The following is an 18,118-nucleotide window of genomic DNA, read 5'->3' on the forward strand; positions in this document are numbered from 1 at the left end:
TGGAGGGACGAATGGAGACGTGTCGTCTTCAGCGATGAGAGTCGCTTCTGCCGTGGTGCCAATGATGGTCGTATGCGTGTTTGGCGCCGTGCAGGTGAGCGCCACAATCAGGACTGCATACGACCGAGGCACACAGGGCCAACACCCGGCATCATGGTGTGGGGAGCGATCTCCTACACTGGCCGTACACCTCTGGTGATCGTCGAGGGGACACTGAATAGTGCACGGTACATCCAAACCGTCATCGAACCCATCGTTCTACCATTCCTAGACCGGTAAGGGAACTTGCTGTTCCAACAGGACAATGCACGTCCGCATGTATCCCTTGGCACCCAACGTGCTCTAGAAGGTGTAAGTCAACTACCCTGGCCAGCAAGATCTCCGGATCTGTCCCCCATTGAGCATGTTTGGGACTGGATGAAGCGTCGTCTCACGCGGTCTGCACGTCCAGCACGAGCGCTGGTCCAACTGAGGCGCCAGGTGGAAATGGCATGGCAAGCCGTTCCACAGGACTACATCCAGCATCTCTACGATCGTCTCCATGGGAGAATAGCAGCCTGCATTGCTGCGAAAGGTGGATATACACTGTACTAGTGCCGACATTGTGCATGCTCTGTTGCCGGTGTCTATGTGCCTGTGGTTCTGTCAGTGTGATCATGTGATGTATCTGACCCCAGGAATGTGTCAATAAAGTTTCCCCTCTCTGGGACAATGAATTCACGGTGTTCTTATTTCAATTTCCAGGAGTGTATATATGTTGGTAGAGCACTTTCCCACGAAAGGTAGAAGTCCCGAGATCGAGTCTCGGTGCGGCACACAGTTTTAATCTGCCAGGTAGTTTCATATCAGCGCACACTGCGCTGCAGAGTGAATAAATATCTCCTCTGAAAGCTAAAGAGACTTTGGAAACAAATCCGGCGAGAGTATCAAGAAAGAAAATATATGTTCACTATCTTCTATCGAGCTGTTTTTCCCTTTCAGCATCCCGGCACAATGTTATACTGCAAGCCTCCCACAGAAAAGACCTCAGTGTCCACCACGTCTGCAGCCGCCAATGGCCTCCATACCACCGCATTGACCACTTTTACGCTCGGCTCGGCCAGAGGTTAACGTGCATCCCTTGTCGCGTAAAACCCGCCGTTTGCAAGTCGTAATTTTTTTAAAACTCTTCTCCCGTATCTACGCACACTTGCTGCTTCGCCGGACACGGCCGATGGAGGAGGGGTCGAAGGGGTGGGTCCACGCACACACCACCCCCTGGATTTTATTTTTTTCACAGCCCTCAAAACGTGGCGATATATCCGTCGCTTGTATAATTACGACACGTACTGCCCATAAGCTCCGGCCTCTGACACCAGTTTTACTGCACGTGGCTTAAAAAAAAAAAAAAATGTCATGTCACACCTCTGAGACCCCTCATTCTCGGGCAAAGTGTTGCCGGCGTGTAGTCGAGGGGGTGGTGGGGGGTTACGGAAAGGAACTACCCACCCCAGACTTATACGACAGTAGTAGCGTAACCCCCACAGGGGGTGGCAGAAATCGCCGTGCAGGGGGGAAATCGTAACGTATGCGCCATTAATATTGAAATGGTGCGCGATCTAAAAAATATCTCCGCCGCCCAGGCTGCCTTTTAGGGTGGGGGTGGCGTAGGAGGCAGTTATCGGCGATAGCGGAGGTTTACATCTGCGCGACAAACTCGCCGTGTTCTGGCGCCGGTTTTGGTTTCATAAACGTGGTGCAAGTAACAGAATAAAAAAGACACACAATTACATGCCGAGGGTGACGAAACGGAGTCAAGACGGGTTACATGATAAAGGCAGTACTGTTCACTGGATAAATAAATTTTGATTTGCTAAAACTAAAACTCTCCCTCTCCCCCCATAGGGTGGAATTTATGAGAGAGGAATTAGAGTTTTACAAATGCTGACGGAAATATTTTTTCCGCACATTCGAGTAAGTTTTGTTTGTTTCATGATCATGAGGCCACACAACTTTTAACTATCAAACAAATCATCTGACTAGCTAGCTAACTAACTAACCAAACATTAGTAGTAGCGAATAAAAATTTACGAAGTAAATAAGTATTTTTTATTTATCAGTAACCATTTTCCATGCAAAAATAAGAACATGGTTTTTCTTGAATTACAGCGCCAACTACCTAGAATCAAAAAAAAGTGTTTAAGACGAAATGTACGTAGTTTTTTTATGTAGAATTTGATTCTGTAATAAAAATGGGGGTGAGGGGCTAATTTTAGCAACAGCATATGTCCCTCTCGAAAATAATCAACTTTAGATTCTACACATTTTTTCCGGTGAAGCTTATTTTTAGAGTTACTCTGGTCTGTCGACTTAAAATTTACACCCTGTATATATTTTTTTACACCCTGTATATAAATGGTGTAAATGTATGTACAGGGTTGTAAGTAGGCTGTTTAGGTTTTTTATATTGGTAACGCCACGTAGCGCTCTGTATGAAAATCACTGGCTGTGCTGGTGCAGTCTGTAGCTGGTTTGCATTGTTGTTGGCTATTGTAGTGTTGGGCTGTTGGCTGTTAACAGCGCGTATCGTTGCGCAGTTGGAGGTGAGCCGCCAGCAGTGGTGGATGTGGCGAGAGAAATGGAGTTTTGAGAGCGGACGATCTGGAAGTGGTCCATCAGAAACAGTACATTTGTAAGAATGTATGTCATGAACTGCTATATATATTATGACTATTAAGGTCAATGCATTGTTTGTTCTCTATTAAAATCTTTCATTTGCTAACTATGCCTATCAGTAGTTGGTGGCTTCAGTAGTTTGAATCTTTTATTTAACTGGCAGTAGTGGCGCTCACTGTATTACAGTAGTTCGAGTAACGAAGATTTTTGTGAGGTAAGTGATTTGTGAAAGGTATAGGTTAATGTTAGTCAGGGCCATTCTTTTTAGGGATTATTGAAAGCCAGATTGCGTTGCGATAAAAAATATTGTGTGTCAGTTTAAGCACAGTCTTGTATAATTGTTCTAAGGGGCCTTTTCGGGGTGTGTGTTGTGAAGGGTTTATTTCAATAATGGTAGAAGTCCATTTTTGTTCATTCTGAGAGACAGAGTCCTAAAGTGAAATGAGCACTGAAAAATTTGCAGTTTTGATACCAGAAATATTCAAATATATATGCTTGAATATTCAAGTCTATATGCTTGAATATTTCTGGTATCTCAACTGCAAATTTTTCAGCGCTCATTTCACTTTAGGACTTTGTCTCTCAGAATGAACAAAAATGGACTTCTACCATATATATATATAAACCAAAAATAAGCTGTGATGTATTTTACAACATAGTGTAGATACAAAAAATTTGTTTCAGGCTTCTGGACCTTACAAAATTGATTGCCTGTACTAAGGGACCCGGGAAGCAGCCTGTAAATTAGGTTTGGGGAAAGCGTCGCGTTGGGTAGAAAAGATGGTTCAAATGGCTCTGAGCACTATGGGACTTAACAGCTGAGGTCGTCAGTCACCTAAACTTAGAACTACTTAAACCCAACTAACCTAAGGACATCACACACATCCATGCTCGAGGCAGGATTCGAACTTGAGACTGTAGCAGCCGCGTGGTTCCGGACTGAAGCGCTTAGAACCGCTCGGCCACCGCGGCCGGCGTAGAAAAGATGCCAAGGAGAAATCGAGTATGGCTGTTCATTTACTTACAGTAAAACATAAGTTGGCGACTTTGAAATCTGACGTGAGGTTACTGCACACTTGTGAGAAGGACTGGTATCTGACCACCTAGAGGAAGTGGAGACCTTTTGTCCTTAACACATTTATGTGTTTACAACAATCTGATTAATGATTGGATCACTATGAAAAATAGGCAAATTTGGAAGCTATTTGAAAACTGCTTGCTTGGAAGCAGTGAAGGATGCGACCCAGAGGATACGAAAGAGGTCCTGCCTCCTTGCCAATACGTTGCAGTCATTGACGTAATGCTGCACGATTTCGATGATTATAATTCTGAGAGTACAGAAATTTTTCCCTGTTACATTGATTTAGATGTATGTACGTTGTTAATAACAGCAATTCAGTATACTGGTTTTATTGTACTTAGAATTAAAAGTCTGTTCGAAGTGGCACAGAATTCAGTACCGGTACTCTCTACATCCGGTGCATGTGGCGCCATCTATGAATTATTCAGTAATTAACAGGAACCAAATACCTCGTCGCTATGATTAAATAAAGAGAACAATAGTAAAAAAAATAAAATATTTAAATCTAATCAATTCTAGCAGTCGCAGCATACATCATGTGCCTCCTAATATTTTGTAAATATTTAAAAATATTTTTTTTTACCGATCTTACATTACCTACGTGTTTTAAAGAATAACAAAACAATTGGCTCACGAAGAGTGTAACTGGAATTTTTTACATCTTCTATTGTTAACTGTTAAATGTGACAGTAAGTCGGATGCCGTAGTAAATAATTTAGTTTTTTTCAGTTTCTTGATAGCAACCTTAACTGCTTTACCAACTGCGACATAATCGCGTATAGGAACAGTGATCCAATACTGTAAAATGCTTTTTTTATTCTAGTCTCCGATCACAATATGAAGTCTTTAGACGATGACCGGTTTCAGTCTGTAATGACCATCATCAGATCTTTTTTACACCGTGTACTAAAGTGATACGGCCTTAATGGCATCCTCAAAACATATAATCAGCATGGCATCGTCTCACAGATTTAAGATATGGTGTAGAATAGGTCACATAGTCCACATAGTGATTATTAGTTGGCAGTGATGTAGTCTGCATGGCTACACATTCCTGTCGGTACCACCAGAGCCTCATTAACTCATTCACGCACGTCAAACAGCGGCCCACCCACGAAGAAATGGTTATTCATGCTTTTAACAGGTGATCACATTAGGGTCACTGGACTGTGTAAAAGGCTGTCAACGATGAAGTGTGTGGCGCCGTGTCTTCACACATGAGTCGCTCGAATTCTTCTTAAGTAATATATCTCGGTGTAAATTAAAAGTGTAACAAATGAGCCCTCGGTCACAATATTTCAGCCTCATTAATCAAGTATCGACACTTACATGAGTGCTTTCATCTGAATTTAGACATTTATAGCCGTCTACAACATAATTACAAATTTATGGGGAAAAAATTTTTATATACAAAAGTGTAAGTACTGGCTAACAAAACAAGACAGAACTTACACGTCACGTTTAAAATAAATAACCATTTTCCACGGGTTGCTGCACTGAGAAGAGGTACAGATGGTGGTCGGTGAGCCCCGGCACGAAGTCGGCGTTCCAAAACATCCCAAAGGCGTTCTATAGGGTTCAGGTCAGGACTCTGTGCAGGCCAGTCCATCACAGAGATGTTATTGCCGTGTAACCACTCCGCCATAGGCCGTGCTTTATGAACAGGTGCTCGATCGTGTTAAAAGATGCAATCGCCATCCCCGAATTGATCTTGAACAGTTGAAAGCAACGAACTGCTTAAAACATCAGTGTGGGCCTGTGGTGCAAAGCAACAAGCGGTGTAAGCCCCCTCAAAAAATGGTTCAAATGGCTCTGAGCACTATTGGACTTTACTGAGGCCATCAGTCCTCTAGAACTTAGAACTACTTAAAACCTAACTAACCTAAGGACATCACACACATCCATGCCCGAGGCAGGATTCGAACCTGCGAACGTAGCGGTCTCGCAGTTCCAGACTGTAGCGCCTAGAACCGCTCGGACAACCCGGCCGGCCTAAGCCCTCTTCATGAAAAACACGACCACACCATAACACCACAGACTTCGAATTTTACTGTTGGCACTACACACAATGGCAGGTGACGTTCACCGGGCATTCGCCACACCCATACCCTGCCACCGGATCGCCACATTGTGTACCGTGATTCGTCACTCCACACAACGTTTTCCCACTGTTCAATCGCCCAACGTTTACGCTCCTTACACCAATCGAGGCGTCGTTTAGCATTTACCGGCGTGAAGTGTTTCTTAGGAGCAGCCACTCGATCGTGAAATCCAAGTTTTCTTACCTTCCGCCAAACTGTCGTAGTACAGTGCTTTCTGATGCAGTTGGGAATTCCTGTGTGATGGTCTGAGTAGCTGTCTGCCTATTACACAATACGACCCTCTTCAACTGTCGGAAGTCTCAGTCAGTCAACAGACGAGGTCGGCTTGTACGCTTTTGTGCTGTACGTGTCCCTTCACGTTTCCACTTCAGTGACATTGGAAACAATGCATAACTTAATCTTGCACTCGTGAACGATGTCAGCGGCAAAACAACAGGAAGTGAGCTTCATAAGCAGAGAACTGCAGTGCGAGCTGGAGCTCCAAACCCACTCATCAGTGATGCACCTGCGTGTCACAGGAAAACGTGGCGCCGTAGCCATACAAAGTGAACTACGGAGCAATGGAACAATATCATCTTGTTAGATGAGTCTTGCTCCACACTTTTTCCAGCTTCTGTCCAAATTTGCATCTCAAGAAACTAGCACGGCTCGGGTTGGATGATTATTTGGACTTCATGTTGTGCTCTAGCACGGGGAGCATGGTTACTGTGCAAGGTCGCGTTACTGCCAAAGACTGTGTCACAGGTCCATCTCATGGCAAAATGTTTGACCCGCAATGGCGATACTGTGGACAACAGGGCAGGGACCCATTTCATACAGCTCGCATCGTCCAGACCAGGTTTTGGAAGCACGACAATGGATCTTCGGATGTCTCCTGGCTACCACAAATCAGTATGTTCGAGCCCTCATGGTCCACTTTGGCGGGAACGACACGTGATCACTATACTCTGGCGTCTTCGTTACCTGAACTTGCCACTATTTTGCAGAAAGAATGGTGTATGATTTCTTTGAAAATCGTTCAGGACACGTATTTACCCACTCCGAAACGAATGGAACCTGTTTCGAAGGCAAATGGTTTTGCTACTCCGCATTAAGCATGGTAATGTGTTTTTAGCGTTTACATATTTTCGTCCACTCACTGTATATACGAAGGCTGTTCGGAATGTAAGGTTCAATCTTCCGCAAAATGAAAACCACAGTGAAAATCAAAAAAATTTTATTCGCAGTTGTTAGCCACACCTTCCAGTTACCTCCCTAAACAGTCGCCGCTGGGAGTTAGACATCTGTCTTGGCGTTATACATTTCCAGTAGCCTCGTTACAGAAAGCAGCTGCCCGCTTACCACCAATTCTCTATGCTGGTCTGCCTTTCGTTGTTTGTGTCACAATGTTGTCTTCGCAGCCAGCAGTTCATGTGAACAGAGATGAACAACGGAGAGAGCCAATTAAGGGCTGTGTTGTGGGTGACGAAAACGCTGCAGGAGCGTCTCCATTACCCCTACAGAATGCGGCTGAGAATTTTCTTGAAGAAGGAAATGCATGACATTTACGTTATGTGGGCTGCATAGCTTCAGGCAAAATTTCTCACCTGATCCACATACTTGGCAGGAGACACTGTTGTTTTAGGCATTTCTATATGATCTTTGGCCCAACAGCCTGGCTGCAGTGGTAACAGAAGTTTCCGTCATATCAGTGAAGTTAAGCGCTGTCGGGCTCGGCAACCAGTTGGATGAGTGACCATCCAGTCTGCCAAGCAGTGTAAGCAATCAGGATGCACTCACCCTCGTGTGTCAGACTGAGGAGCTACTTGACTGAGAAGTAGCGGCTCCGGTCTCGTGAAGTGACATACGGCAGGGAGAGCGGTGTGCTGACCAGATGCCCCTTCATATCCGCATCCAGTGACGCCTGTGGGCTGAGGATGACACGGCAGCCGGTCAATACCGTTGGGCGTTCCAAGACCAACTCGGATGGAGTACATGATCACTTTGGCTCGAACTGAAGCGATCGACAGGTACACTAACGACACTTCCCAGCACATCCATGGCAAGTTCCATCGGGTTTTCGCAGTGGTTTCAATTTCGTGCCTACTCGGATCTTACTTTCCGAATACACCTCGTAAGTCAGTGGTGTAACTAGATATGAGAAGAAATTATGTGGTACAAATGTATTTAAAACTGCTGATATAATTTTAGTGTCTTGACTAAACATTGTCCGCCATTTTATGCTTCCCAAAAACCAGATTTCTCCATCAACATAGGGGGTACTCCACCGGGTGGTCGCGAATTCCTTTGTTTCCTAGCCGATCATAACTCCATGGAGGTTGTGACAGAAATGTCAGCGAAAGCTTGACCTCCGACCACCGGGAACCCCAGCTCGTGTCTAGTAGCTAGCGTTGCTGCCTCTGGATCACGGGGTCCCGGGTTCGATTACTGGCTGGGTTGGGGATTTTTCTCTGCCTGGGGACTGGGTGTCTGTGTTGTCCTCATCATTTCATCATCATCATCACCACCACCACCACCACCACCACCACCATCACCACCACCACCACCACCACCACCATCATTCGTGACCGTGGATAATTTGGACTGTGTAAAAATTAAGCACTCCGTCTTCAGGCCACGAGTGGCCTACCGGGACCATCCGACTGCGGGTAGGAAGGGTGTGGCGTCAGCACATCGCTCTCCCGGCCGCTATGATGGTACTCTTGACCGAAGGCGCTACTGTTCCGTCGAGTAGCTCCTCAATTGGCATCACGAGGCTGAGAGCACCCCGAAAAATGGCAACAGCACATGGCGGCCTGGATGGTCACCCATCCAAGTGCCGACCACGCCCGATAGCGCTTAACTTCGGTGATCTCACGGGAACCGGTGTATCCACTGCGGCAAGGCCGTTGCCTTTGTGTAAAAATTGGAGTGTGCAAAATTTCGGGCTTCGTACAGGAGCTGATGACCGCGCAGTTGAGCACCCCACAAACCAATCACCGGCGGTAATAGATGCTGCGAAGCGTCGTTACCGTGGAAAGCCAAAGCATACGAATGACGCTCTCTTGAGGAACAGATGAGGCGGCAAATCAACAAGCACCAGAAGCAGTGTAAGTGCGGTGTGGGTTCAGGTCCGCAGGCAGTCCGCCGGGCTGCCACGACCATCGCGGTCCACGACCAGATCGTGCTCCCTTATCGGGCAGCGCGGCGCCGAAGTGGCCATCACGCGCGGCGTTTAGCACCGCCGCGGTCGTATTTCCCGCGCCGCCGGCTGGCCTCCCATCTCCTTGTCGAAGATTAAACGCGACAAACACATTCATAAAGGTAACACCCGCTCATCAAACCTCCTCCCCGCTCACTCTGCCCGCACACTTCTTTTTTTACACTCGTCGTTTCGTTGCCAACACACGCGCCTGCGCGCGCCTACATCCATTCCGTCGAGAGGGCTCTCTCTCTCTCTCTACCTCTCCTCCGCCCCCCCTCCCCCACCCCCACTCTCTCCGTTCGCAAAGGACTGCCATCGCAGTAACGCGTAAAATACACCGAATACGGCGATCGTAGCCAATCCGTCAGAAGTGGACGCCTGGCGACCCTTACACAGAGGGTGAGAGAACAGAAAACGTTACGTCATGATAGCTGCGTATAAAAAAAAAGAAAAAGATAGGTGCGAGACGGACGATAGCGGTGCGAGGTGAGAGGGGGTGGGAAGCAGGAATAAAAAAGAGTTAAGAGGAGGGCACTGCCGGCGAAATATGGAGGTTAGCTACGCGCCGCGGCGGAGTAGCTCGTAAAAATTGATCGCTCATTGCGGTGAGCGATAAGCGGTCCCGCGACTAACCGCGCCAGCCTCTCCCCTCCCTCCCTCCCTCCCTCCCTCCCTCCCTCCGCCGATGTGGGAGAGAGTGCTCGCACGGAATGAATTGCTCGGACGCCTCGAAAGAGCGGTGTCCGGAGGTGACGGAACTTTTTTTTTTTTTTTTTTGTTTTTTGTCCGGCGCCAATTACTGCCAGCAAGTGTTGAGCTCGCGTGGTGGCGTTCCGGCTAAGAGACGGAGAAAGACGCCACGTTTAAGAGCGACACTCCCGAACAGCAGTGCCTTCAATGAAATCATATTATCGCGACTAGCCACACAGAGTGTGATATTTCTGACTTAGTCAGCCATCATATTAGGCTCCTACAAGCTGTTCGCAGAGCTGTGGTGATGCAAGAAGTATACCGGGTGACCAAAAAGTCAGTATATGAAAACTGAATAAATCACGGGATAATGTAGTCAGAGGGGTACAAATTGACACACATTCCTGGAATGACATGGGGTTTTATTAGAACAAAAAATACAGACGTTCAAGAAATGTCCGACAGATGGCGCTTCGTCTGACCAGAATAGCAATAATTAGCATAATAAAGTAAGACAAAGCAAAGATGATGTTCTTTACAGGAAATGCTCAATATGTCCACCACCATTCCTCAACAGTATCTGTAGTCGAGGAATAATGTTGTGAACAGCACTGTAAAACATGTCTGTTCTTCTCGATTGCCTAATCCAGAGTGGCGAACAGGAACTTAAATAAAAATTGGAAACACATGCTACGACAGACAACATGTCTGTTCTTCTCAACTGCCTAATCCAGAGTGAAATCTCTAAAGTTTCTGAGAGCAAAACTGCTGAAGGAGAAGGTGATGTATTGTCCTACTGTTGTTCAGTTTAACTGATTAGGAAACGGAAGAAAGGAACAGAACAGGAATGAATATTTAAAAAATCGTAACTATGTGGAAAGAGAGGATAGTCAGATAATCGATTGTTTGGCTTTTGCAGACGATCTTGCCATCTCAGCTGAATAGAAGATGCAACAACGCAGATAAATTTTCCACAAGAGAAAGTTTTAAAAAACAAACCCATAAAAAACTTTTGAAAAGAAAGAGTAGCTAGTATGTCATGGGAATGAGGCGCCGAAGTACATGGAAACTAATTATGGAAGAATGAAAAATGTTACAAAATTTAAGTATCTAGGAGAAATAGTACATCCAAATTCTTTGGACAAAGAAGTTAACACGAGCGGGGGAAGTCGAAGTGGCTTTTCAGTCAACAAAAAACACATGTGTAATAAGAAATGTATTTTCCATAAACGCAATACTTCCCAAGTACAACACTGTCAGCAGACCAGAAAGCCTTAATGATTCAGAATGCATTTCTTTGAATGCAGCCAAACAATTATATGAAACTGAAAAGAAGGAAAGGGAAATAATCAGGAAAATCTTGTCACCAAATAACAAAAGGAAATGGAGAAATAAAGAAATTTCTGAAAGGATAGAACGAACATTAGCCACAACGAACATGGAAAGAGTTGTTTTCTGTGGAACTGAAAAAGATTAGGTGAAAAAAGAATCAGAAAAAGTGTTTAACTTTTTGACAGACACCACAAAAACGCCAATTCTTAGGATCAACGGACGGTGGGAGAAATATTAGAAAGAGAAAACTTCAGAGCAACAGTAAAAAGTACCAGTGGCACAATATGGACAGAAGAAGAAGAGGAAAACGTAGGGAAAGAATGGAAAGCTGCTGGAAAGAAAGCAAGGGGAGAGAGAGAGAGAGAGAGAGAGAGAGAGAGAGAAGAATTTGGCAGGTGCGAATAGGACTCGCCCACTGAGACTTCCATACAAACTTAACTATGTGTACAGATAGTTCGTGTATTCCGTAAACAGAGAATGTCAACTATTTTTGCCGGTTATAGACATTGATACTGGCAAGAAATCCGTCCCAGAGATTCCAAGAAAATGTTTTAATTTCAAATCTGAAACCGGATAACGAATGACAAAAGAAATAGTTTTTCGTGTGATATAACTTTTGAGTTTCTGATTTTTTTCCTTTACTTGCCAAATTTCTCGATGCTACGTCAAGAGGAAGTACCCATAATTTTTTAATAAATGAGTTTCCAAGCGTCAAAATTGTGACATATATGTCGGTATATTTTGGTTTCGTTCACTTAGGAGGTTACATTTATTACACCGCCAAGCGACTATTTATCTTAATATGTGACATGAATTTCAAGTAGATACGTACGTCCGTTCCTGAGAAAAAAGAGAGGGCTTAACAAATGACAATTTTTTTTCGTGTGGTATAATTACAAATCAACAGCTATCGGATTTTTTCTTTAGTTGTAATGCGAAACCTTACTTTTTGAAAATTTCCTGATTCCAGGCTAACGAGAAGCACCACGTAGGTTCTGAAAAGTGAATTTGCGAGTATCAAACTATGTAATACGAATGACCATCACTTTTTAACTGGACTTGCCTAGAAACTAAAACTTGTTGTATCGCCAAGGAACAGTGACCTTAGTATTTGACACAAATTTCTACTTGACGCATCTAAACATCCTTGAGAAAAAAAGGTCTTAACAGTCATACAGACAGCACAGTAACATGTGGAAAAAAATTATTTTTCGTGTGGTACAATTGCAGATTAACAATTTTTGCATTTTCTGCCTTTGCTTGTAGTGTGAAACCTTGCTACTTGGCAAATTTCGTGCTTATCGAGTAACAGGAAATACCGTGTAGGTTTTGATGAGTAAAATTCCTAGTGTCAAAATATGTGACATAAATGGCGGCATCGTTTGATTTCATTGCCTTATAGGTTTCAATATCTTACATCGCCAAGGGACCATGGGCCTTAAAGCGTGTCATAAATTTTAACTTTATACGTCTCCAGAGAAAAGTGTCGTAAAAAAATCCGACAAACGCAAAGGCAGACGGACAGACAAGAAACTGATCCTACACTGAAGCGCCAAAGAAACGGGAATAGGCCTGCGTATTCAAATACAGTGATGCATAAACAGGCAGATTAGGGCGTTGCCGTCGGTAACGCCTATATAAGACGACAAGCGTCTGGCGCAGATGTCAGACGGGTTACTGCTGATACAATGGTAGGTTATCATGATCTAAGTGAGTCTGACCGTGGGATTACAGTCGGCGCACGAGCGATGGGACACAGCATCTCCGAGGAAGCGATGAAGTGGGGATTTTCCCGTACGACAATTTTGTGAGCTTACCGTGAATATCAAGAATGCGATAAAACATCAAATCTCCGATATCGCTGCGGCCGGAAAATGATCCTGCAAGAACGGGACCAACGACGACTGAAGAGAATCGTTCAACGTGACCGAAGTGCAACCTTTCGGCAAATCGCTGTAGATTTCAATGCTGGGCCATCAACAAGTGTCAGCGTGCGAATGATTCAACGAAACATGATTGATATGGGCTTACGGAGCCGGAGGCCCACTCGTATACCCTTGATGGCTACACAACATCGAGCGGATGGACGTGTACGGGTATGGAGACAACCTCATGAATCCATGGATTCTGCATCTCAGCAGAGGACTGTTCAAGCTGGAGGATGCTCTGTAATGGTGTGGGACTTGGGCACTCGGAGTGATATCGGACCCCTGGTACGTCTAGATACGACTCTGACAGGTGGCACGTGCGTAAGCACCCTGTCTGATCACCTGCATCCATTCACGTTCATTGTGCATTCCGACGGACATGGGCAATTCCAGCAGAACAATGCGACACCTCAGACGTCCAGAATTGCTACAGACTGGCTCCTCGAACACTCTTCTGAGTTTAAACACTTCCGCTGGACACCAAACTTCCCAGATATGAACATTATTGGGCATATCTGGGACGTTTTGCAACGAGCTACTCAGAAGAGACCTCCACCCCATCGTACTCTTACGGATTTATGGACAGCTTTGTAGGATTCATGAGTCAATTCCCTCCACTACTACTTCAGACAATAGTCGGGTCCATGCCATGTTGTGTTGCGACACTTCTGCTTGCTCGCGGGTGCCGTACACGATATTGGGCAGCGAACCAGTTTCTTTGCCGGCCAGAGTCGCCGTGCGGTTCTAGGCGCTACAGTCTGGAACCGAGCGACCGCTATGGTCGCAGGTTCGAATCCTGCCTCGGGCACGGATTTGTCTGATGTCCTTAGTTAGGTTTAATTAGTTCTAAGTTCTAGGCGACTGATGACCTCAGAAGTTATGTCGCATAGTGCTCTGAGCTATTTTTGAACCAGTTTCTTTGGTTCTTCTGTGTAATTGCCCTGAGCTACAAAATATCTCTTATTATATCGCCAAAGAACTGTAGATCTTAGTATATGACGTAAATTTCAACTTGATACATCTAAATGTCCTTGAGAAAGAATGTCTTAACCGATGGACAGTCATACAGACAGCACGGTAAGAAGTGGAAAAATATGTTTTCGTGTGATAAATTGCATATTAACAATTTTTTTTAGATTGGTTGTAGTGTGAATCCTTGCTACTTCGCATATTTCAAGATTCTGAACTAACAGGAAGTACAGTATAGGTTTTGATGAGTGAATTTGCGAGTATTGAAATATGTGATACAAATGGTCAAATCTTTTGTTTGCATTGACTTAGAAGCTTCCATAAAATAATCTGTGGCTAAAAATACGAATGTTACGAGTTAATCAGTAATCAAGTGAAGTGTAGTGCATGGTGAAATCAGGAGGAGAGCGTAGCGACACGTGCTGAGTGGTGACGTCACTGGATGTAAGTCAGCAGGTATTAGTGCGAGCGCACGGGCCCTAATGCAGATTCAGGGCCAGATAGGCGTGGCGGTTCAGACACGCATGTCTGCACTCCAGTGCGGGCAGGAGGCGGACAGAGCGGCCGTGTGCGTGTGAGCGCGGGGGTGGTGTGGGGCTGGAAGCGCGCCCGCCGATATCATCGCCGCTGAGTGGTTTAATTCCGATACATTAATTCGTATACAGAGCGCGCGCGCGCCGAAACACCTGATTCTCGCGGCAGCCATACAAGAGATTACATGGGATGGAAAGCGCGCGCCGCGCCCGCGATAAACATAACGCGAATATATGCGGCGGGGAGGGAGGCGGGGCTAAATACGCTAACAGCGCCGGGCCTCGCAAATTAATTTATGGGCGGAGAGCGCCGCGTGCTGGAGCGCAGCGCCAGTTCCAGACGCCCGCCGCCACCTGCTGCCGGATCGGGGCCGCCCGCCGTCTGCGGCAGGGCTTAACGCGCTAGCGTGCACACCGCGCGGCCGAATATGTCCGCCCTGTCACTGGGACACGACCAGCGAGGGGAGTTGTGACATAAGCGGGGCAAACAATAATTCACTTGAGCTTTCGGAAAAAAAAACCTTCCTCATCAGGAGACAGCTGGGGCCAGCACACACACCGCACAGCCGAATATGTCCGCCCTGTCACTGGGACACGGCCAGGGGGGCAAGTTGTGACGTAAGTGAGGTGCACAATAATTCATTCGAGCTTTCGGAAAAAAATCCGTCTTCATCAGGAGACAGCTGGGGCTAGCACACACACCGCACAGCCGAATATGTCCGCCCTGTCACTGGGACACGACCAGCGAGGGGAGTTGTGACATAAGCGAGGCAAACAATAATTCACTTGAGCTTTCGGAAAAAAAAACCTTCCTCATCAGGAGACAGCTGGGGCTAGCACACACACCGCACAGCCGAATATGTCCGCCCTGTCACTGGGACACGGCCAGGGGGGCAAGTTGTGATGTAAGTGAGGTGCACAATAATTCACTCGAGCTTTCGGAAAAAAATCCGTCTTCATCAGGAGACAGCTGGGGCTAGCACACACACCGCACAGCCGAATATGTCCGCCCTGTCACTGGGACACGACCAGCGAGGGGAGTTGTGACATAAGCAGGGCAAACAATAATTCACTTGAGCTTTTGGAAAAAAATCCGTCTTCATCAGGAGACAGCTGGGGCTAGCACACACACACCGCACAGCCGAATATGTCCGCCCTGTTACTGGGACACGGCCAGCGGGGCAAGTTGTGATGTAAGTGAGGTGCACAATAATTTACTCGAGCTTTCGGAAAAAAATCCGTCTTCATCAGGAGACAGCTGGGGCTAGCACACACACCGCACAGCCGAATATGTCCGCCCTGTCACTGGGACACGACCAGTGAGGGGAGTTGTGACATAAGCGGGGCAAACAATAATTCACTTGAGCTTTCGGAAAAAAAAACCTTCCTCATCAGGAGACAGCTGGGGCTAGCACACACACCGCACAGCCGAATATGTCCGCCCTGTTACTGGGACACGGCCAGCGGGGCAAGTTGTGACGTAAGTGAGGTGCACAATAATTCACTCGAGCTTTCGGAAAAAAATCCGTCTTCATCAGGAGACAGCTGGGGCTAGCATACACACCGCACAGCACAATACGTGCGCCCTGTCGCTGGGACACGGCCAGCGAGGCGAGTCGAGATATAGGCGAGGCGCACAATAATTGACTGGAGCTTTCGGAAAAAAACTTCTTCATCAGGAGACAGCTGAGGCTATACACACCGCACAGCCTAATATGTCCGCTCTGTCACTGGGACATGGCCAGCGATGGGAGTTGTGACGTAAGCGAGGCGCACAATAATTCACTCGAGCTTTTGGAAAAAAAACCTTCTTCATCAGGAGAGAGCTGGGGCTAGCTTACACACAGTGCAGCCGAATATGTCCGCCCTGTCACTGGGAGACGGCCAGCGAGGCAAGCAGTGACGTAAGCCAGGTGGACAATAATTCACTTGAGCCTTCAGGAAAAAACCTTCTTCATCAGGAGACAGCTGGGGCTAACAGACACACCACACAGCCGAATACGTCCGCCCTGTCACTGGGACACGACCAGTGAGGCAAATTGTGATGTAAGCCAACCGCACAATTCACTCGAGCTTTCGGAAAAAAGCCATCAGAGCAGACCCTATAAGACCCAACGGGTACCGACCGGCCGCCGTGTCATCCTCAGCTCACAGGCATCACTGGATGCGGATATGGAGGGACATGTATGTCAGTCAACAAGACCCATTTTGCTGCCTAGGTAACAGAAGTCCTTAACTTCATCAATGCAGTTCTCACTTCATCTACATTTCAATACTTTCATCTTTCTTCTATTTACTCTCAGTCCACATTTGTACTCTTTGGATTGGTCGTTCCATTCACCATATTAGGTAATTCTTCACTTTCACTCAGCATAACAATGTCATCAGCGAATCATGATATCCTTTGCCGGCTGGAGTGGCTGACTGGTGCTAGACGCTTCAGTCTGGAACCGCGCGACCACTACGCTCGCAGGTTCGAATCCTGCCTCGGGCATGGAAGTGTGTGATGTCCTTAGGTTAGTTAGGTTAAAGTAGTTCTAAGTTCTAGGGGACTGATCTTGCAAGTTAAGTCCCATAGTGTGCAGAGCCACTTGAACCATTTGATATCCTTTCGCCTTGAATTTTAATTCAATTCCAGAGCCTTTCTTTTGTTTCCATCATTGCTTCTACGATGTACAGATTGAACAGCAGGGGGGAAAGACTACATCCCTGTCTCACAACCTCTTTAATCCTAGCACTTCGTTCTTGGTCGTCCACTCTTATTACTCCTTCTTGGCTCTTGCGCATAATTTATATTAACCGTCTCTCCCCATAGCTTACCCTTATTTTTGTTAGAATTTCGAACATCTTGCAGCATTTTACATTGTCGGACGCTTTTTCCAGGCCGACCAATCCAACGAACCTGCAATGATTTTTCTTTAGTCCGTTATCAACCGCAACATCAGAATTGAATCCGGATGCCTTTACCCTTTCTACATCCAAACTGATCGTCAGGTTAAGTTATGTTAGGTTCGGTTAGGGTGTCACATCCTCGATTTTCTTTTCCATTCTTGTGTGTATTATCCTTGTTAGGTATTAAGCTGATTCTGCGACTTATGTACGTATTTCGCAGCGAATTGTTGACTGCCCAGCAGGGACAACTATTTTTCTCATATACGTAAGATGAAGAGTAGTGGGGCTTCGAAGGTTCAGTCTATTTAGTACCACTCCTCCTGTCGGGCTTTCACTTTCCTTCTTTATTTTTTGTTTGGCCCCTTGTTACTTGACTTCCGGTGTGAGTGGAAACGTTTAACGAGGTGACCAATGTTTTTGAAGATAGTGACTGTATCGATACCAGTACAGTTTCTGTGGTGTCGATAGCTACGACGCCACAGCGTAGGTTCCCTTTCTTAGGTTGGCACTATGAGAGCGGAAGGTCTTCGCCGACGACAGCGACATGTAGCCGGCGCTGTGCAGCTCTAGGGGCGCCACTCCAGATTCAGCCCATTTGATCAAGAGCAGACGACGTAGCAAGATTGTTTCTATTGCATAGTGGGTAAGCCACTAGAGATTTTGCCGGGGTAACTTCTACTCGATGTTAGCTTTGACTGATGTACGGCTTCGCACCTACGTGCTCATCTCAGCCAAAGTCAAGTAACAATTTA

General features: G+C 46.1%; 1 pseudogene; it reads right to left on the reverse strand.

Moving 5' to 3' along the window:
- Window positions 1-8,613: 8,613 nt before the first annotated feature.
- LOC126293862 (5S ribosomal RNA) lies at window positions 8,614-8,731 on the reverse strand (annotated as a pseudogene).
- Between the last annotated feature and the right edge of the window lie 9,387 nt (window positions 8,732-18,118).

Source organism: Schistocerca gregaria, chromosome 10 (genome assembly GCF_023897955.1).
Source record: "Schistocerca gregaria isolate iqSchGreg1 chromosome 10, iqSchGreg1.2, whole genome shotgun sequence".
Classification (NCBI taxonomy): domain Eukaryota; kingdom Metazoa; phylum Arthropoda; class Insecta; order Orthoptera; family Acrididae; genus Schistocerca; species Schistocerca gregaria.